At 40.4% G+C, this 6000-nt stretch overlaps 1 protein-coding gene across 2 annotated transcripts in view; it reads right to left on the bottom strand.

Annotated features, from left to right (window-relative positions):
• LOC142289818 (opticin-like) overlaps positions 1-5015 on the bottom strand; it is a 426930-nt gene extending 421915 nt beyond the window's left edge. For both annotated transcript variants that reach the window (XM_075333747.1, XM_075333746.1), the window contains exon 1: positions 4951-5015. The gene's annotated coding sequence lies outside the window, so the exon portion shown is untranslated. The remainder of the gene's footprint in view (positions 1-4950) is intronic.
• Between the last annotated feature and the right edge of the window lie 985 nt (positions 5016-6000).

Raw genomic sequence — 6000 nt, forward strand, 5'->3', positions numbered from 1 at the left:
CATGCTTAAAAAGAGGCGTAAAAAGATGGAGACTACCGGAGCACAGGCCTCCGTAAGCAAAAATTGACATGCTACAGCTTGGGAAGCTGTGCTGCATGTCAGTTTACACTGCGCAGAAAAGAAGCACAGAGGGCAGGAGGGTTCTATAAATCCCATCCATTGCACTTGTATTGTACAACATAGTATTTTGGACACAGCAAAAACATGCTACGTTCAAAATGCGGCTATTCCTGATTGTGGGCATGTAGCCTTACACGTAATTCCGGTGAAAATGCTCAGTGTAGAGGATAAATATCATCCGCTCCATACTGCAATCTTTGAGAGGCAGAATGAACAAATCAGCAGCAGCTGAACAATTGGCTTTGTTTATTTCTTTTTTACGACGTTCACTGTGTGGTGTAAATGATTCGGCGGCTTTATTCCTCCGGTCAGTACGATTACAGCGATACCAGGTTTATATAGTTTTTTAGGTTTGGCGACTATCATACTAAAACGCTTTTTACAAAATCAAGGCTTTTTTGCATCATCGGATTTTGAAAGCTATAGTTTTTTATTCTTTTGCCATTTTTTATTTTTCTGCAGTCGTGTAAGGGCTTGTTTTTTGCGGGATGAGTTGGATTTTTTATTGGTACCATTTTGAGCCACGCATTATTTTTTCCCCGTTTTGCATTCCGCTTTTTGTGAGGCAGAATAAAAAAGAAACAGCAAATCAGGTATAGTTTTTATTAGTTTTTTTTGTTGTTTTTTTATGTTGTGCACCGTACCATAAAAGGGATAAGACACTTTTATTCCTCGGTACCACATTTATATTTTTTTTTTATGTTTTGCCGCTTTTACACCATAAAAACTATTTTATAAGGAGAAAAAATATTTTTGCATTGCTGTATTCTGAAAGCTATAACTTTTATATTTTTCCGCTGATGGAGCTGTATGTCAGCTTGTTTTTTGCATGACAAGATGACATTTTTAGCAATAACATTTTTATTTACAGGTGACTTTTTGATTGCGTTTTATTCCACTTTTTCGTTTTTGATACTTTTTTTACGGTGTTCACTGAAGGGGTGTTAGAGTTTTATATATTGTGTTGTTGCAGATGCAGCGATACCAAATATGTCTACTTTATTTCTTTATTTTTTATTTAATTTTTTTTACACAAATATAACTATTTAATGGAATTTTTTTTGTTTTTGTTTTTTTGTGATTTTTTTTAAAAATATTTTTACTTTTTTGTACTTTTTCACTTAGTCTCTTTCGGGACATTACATTACACTTCTCTGACCGCAGCTTCAATGTTCTGCGGTGCTCTATCACTGCAGAACATCACGGCTGTCAGAGCTGCACTGAGAAAGCCTGAGTGATCAATGTTTTCGCTGTTGCATTTCCAGCAGTTAGGCCTAAGCCACACAGCAAGAAAAACAGTGCGAGTGGAGTGCGATAAAATATCGCATTCCCCTCGGACCAATTCTAGCCTGTGTGTCAGCACATATGAGCGATTATTTTCTCAGCCCTAATCGGACTGAGAAAACAATCGTAGCATGCTGCGATTGTAATGCGAGACTCTTTCTCTCGCACCCATTCAAGTGAATGGGGCGAGAGAAAAATCGCACTGCACTCGCGGTACACCAGTGTACTGCCAGTGCAGTGCGAGAATGGCAATAGCCGGCTACGCAGGAGAGAGGGAGAGAAATCCCTCCCTCCCCTCCTCAGTGCCAGCCCGCCCCCCACAGCTGAGGTCTGCTCACACGAACGGACCTCAGTTGCAAGGACACACGCATGACACTCGGCTCTGCTGTACTACCAGCACGAGCCGAGTGTCATGCAAGGGGATCGCAGTAGTCCCCGTGTGGCCCAAGCCTTTTATACAGAGCTCATGAATATGCTGGACTATCTGGCAGCACGCCAAGTAGTCTTCTAAAACCTAAGCCACACGGCATGAAAATCGGTGCGTGTGGAGTGCGATAAAAAAAATCGCATTCCACTCAGACCAATATTAGCCTGTGTGTCTGCGCACATGAGGGATTATTTTTTCAGCCCTAATCAGACCGAAAAAACAATCGCAGCATGCTGCGACTGTAATGCGATCATTGTTTCTCTCACACCCATTGAAGTCAATAAGGGGAGAGAAAAATCGCACTGCACTCGCGGTACACCGGTGTAACACGAGTGCAGGGCGCGAATGTCAATAACCGGCAACGGAGGAGAGAGGTAGATAAATCCCTCCTGCCCCTCCGCAGCGCCGGCCTTCCCCTCCTCAGAGCTGGCCCGCCCCTCGCAGCTAAGGACCGCTCGCATAATCGGACCTCAGTCGCAGGCACACTTGCATGACACTCGGCTCTGCTGTACTGCCAGCGTGAGCCGAGTGTCATGCAAGGGAATCACACTAATCCCCGTGTGGCCCCAGCCTTACGATCACAAACTGCTGATTAATTCGTGATTTTATCAAAACTACACTAAGCAGCAATAAGTGACACATCATTGGAATCAGGATCTCTGCCCCTATGTTATGCTGCTCTCAGATTAGGTGACAAAAACCTGGTGACAGATTTCCTTTAAAGGAAAGCTATCATTAGAAAATTACTTATTGTGTAGATTTTTTGTGTGTTAAATGTATGTTTAAAACATTTTGCTATTTTTTTACGTCACAATCCTTATTAAAAATAAAAGCCAGAAGAACAGAACAACTCGGAATTCAAAGAAAAAATGTTCCATAGTTGGTTTTTCCTGGTATTACAACATAGACGTCAGCAGAGCTGACAGATCTTCTTTAACAGTATTTTTGGATCTTCAGTAGAAATACTAAATTAATTAAATTCGAATAAAACATTTGATATATTTTAAATGTTCAAAACCTTGATTACAAAATATCAGATGTTGTAATATTATTAGACTCAATGCAACAAACAGGCGCTAATATTCTAGTGTGTATGGCGAGTAATCAATATTACACCAATTCAGCTATACAGATAAATAGAAAAGGTCTCTCTATGAGACCCAGGGGTGTAAAGATAGCAGTCGCAGAGATCGCGACTGTCACTGGGCCCGGTGCCTGCCCTGCTGAGAAGCAGTCTGCTCCTCGCCCGCTGGCCCTCGCTCATCATCGCACAAAGTAATGATGAAGGATGGAGCGGAGCGCTCCACACCATCCTTCATCATTCTCCCCCTGTGCCTGCCCTTGACATCTCAGTGCTGCTGAACTGAGACTGCAGAGCACGGGACTTTGACTGGAACAGCGGGGGAATGATAAGAGGTGAGGACTTGTTTATTTTTTTTAATCAGTGAGTACATGGTGGCCAGAGGCCTATGGGGGTGCATAACACAATATGAAGGACATTTTATTCATGGCGGCCTATGGGGTGCATTAAATGTTATTGGGTTGCATAATATAATATGAAAGACTATGGGGCTGCATTATAAAACATGGAGGACTATGGGGGTGCATTAAATGGTATGGGGATTGCATAATATGATATGAAGGACACCTTATACATGGACTATGGGGGTGCATTATAGTACAAGGAGGCCTATAGAGTGCATTAAATGGTATGGAGGCTGCATAATATAATATGAAGTACTGTGGGGCTGCATTATAATGTATTGAGACCTATGAGTGTATATTAAACAGTATATGGGAATAATACATTATGAAGGACTATGCATTCTAATATATGAAGGGTTATGTTGGACTAATTATACTATATGGAAGGCTATGTGAGGGCCATTATAGTATTGAGAGAGCTATATATGAAGGGGACAAACATAAAGGCATGGGATGGGAAAGTTTTGTGCTGAGGGAAAGAGCCTCTTTCCCATGCTCTGCTATACATCTTTCCCTCAGCACTCTGCTTTCCCATGCTCTGATATCGTGGCAAAGCTGGGTGCTGAGGGAAAGATGTATATCAGAGAATGGGAAAGCTGCATGCTGAAGGAAATATGTATAGCAGAGCTTGGGGAAGGTGTTTGCTGTGGACAAGATGGATATCAGAACATAGGAAAGCTGGGTGCTGATAGAAAGAGGGATTTTAGATCATGGAAAACATGAGTGCTGAGGGAAGAAGCCAAGTGTCAGCAACACTATCCTGCACCCCGAGTGTCTGCGTCATTATCCCGTACCCCAAGTGTCAGTGTACCGTTGGGGGGGGACCCAAGTCCAAACTTTGCACCGGGGTCCATCAAACTCTAGTTATGCCACTGGTGAGACCTCTCCCCATATTTGACTGACTTAAAAATCTGAGTGTGCATGGACCTACATGTGTTATGGCCCTTCATGAAAGAAAGTAAAAGAAAATATTCTCCCTTTTTTCCCCTGTAAAGATATTAAGCACATTGTGATACTTCAGCTATGAAAGTGTATTCACCGCTTAATAAGAATGTCCCATTTCATGAGATAACGTGAATACTACCAAGGTTGTCAGTAATTAATAGAGAAACAACTGCTTGTGAATACATTTTCATCAGTTCGCGGAGTGAGGATTTCCCCTAGGACGGTGTAATTGTTCTATATAATGTGTGCTTGCATTAATGTACATATTGATTTAGTTAAGAATACAGCGAGCTATCTATTTAACAAGAGACAATTATATAACTTGATTTTAAAAAAGTAATGAGCGCTCTTAAAAATTGAGATTGCTAGAGTAAGGCAAATAAATGGGTATTTAGATTTGACTGATTTATAGCATTATATACATAAACAGTATATACTTGTCTTCTTCTGCATAAAGAAAATTAATGCATAGATGTTTTGCTTGCTATTGACCCTGTAGTGCCCAGTTTACGCTGTCATTATAGCAAAGGAAAAAGGTCACATTGCTCTATTCTTTCTGATCTACATATACAGTACATATACATACATTCACATGTGATGAACTTGATATCTAATACTAGACTATGCCGAAAGATTTTTTTCTGTCTCTGTAGCTTTGTACTATACTTTATAAAAGCAAAATGCCTTACCTGTTTGGAAAATTGATCAGCAGATTTGGTTAAAGCAGACACTGAACAGTGGCTAGTTGAAGTATGAGCTGGGGAGAATGGAAGGGGGCTGGAATTTTTGGAGCGACCAATCTGTTTTATTGTTGCAGCTGTCAGTAGGACCCCTTACAATAGAACGTAATGACCCAAAGCCCTTGCATTATCCAATTAGGCAGAGTTGTGGTTTTGGGAGGGGTGTTTGAGCAAGGCCACTCAGATCTTTTTCAAAAGACAAAATAATCCTGTCTGAACTTGTAACCAACAAAAGCGAACAGCAAGGGTCCCAGACAATTTAACCCCTTTATGGATGAATAAATATTGAATATGTAGAAAGAAAAACTAAGTAAACTTTTAGCAACAAGTATTTTTTGTCTGCATAGTTTTTATATTTCTAGCTTCACAGTTTAAAGGAGTTTTCCACAATAATGAAAATGCTTCAAATAGGTAGGCAGCAATGCATATAAAATAAAGATCCAGTGTACATATTCTTCTAGCCTCTGGCTCCTCCAATTCCAAGTCCTCAATGCTTTTGTGTATAATGACTAGAGATGTCGTAGCTTGTACACTGGAGATCAAAATTAGAGAACAATGTATGATCACTTGCTTTTTTTCAGAAATAATGTAATCTAGAGGGTGGGTCTTTTATATATCTACATCTAAATAAAATGGGAATGGTTAGTGATATCAACTTCCTGTTTGTGGCTCATTAGTATATGGGGGGAGGGACTTTTCAAGATGGGTGGTGATCATGGCAGCCATTTTGAAGTCGGACATTTTTGATCCAACTTTACTTTTTCCAATGGAAAGACAGTCATGTAACACATCTTAATTTCACAAGAAAAACAATGGTGTGCTTGGTTTTAACGTAAATTTATTCATTCACTAGTTATTTACAATTTTATGACCCCTTATAAAATGTGTTCAAATTGCTGCCCATTGTGTTGGATTGTCAATGCAACCCTCTTCTCCCACTCTTGACACACTGAGAGCAACACTGCGGAAGAAAAGCTAGCACAGGCTTCCAGTATCCAT

The sequence above is a fragment of the Anomaloglossus baeobatrachus genome, chromosome 2 (genome assembly GCF_048569485.1).
Source record: "Anomaloglossus baeobatrachus isolate aAnoBae1 chromosome 2, aAnoBae1.hap1, whole genome shotgun sequence".
Classification (NCBI taxonomy): Eukaryota; Metazoa; Chordata; class Amphibia; order Anura; family Aromobatidae; genus Anomaloglossus; species Anomaloglossus baeobatrachus.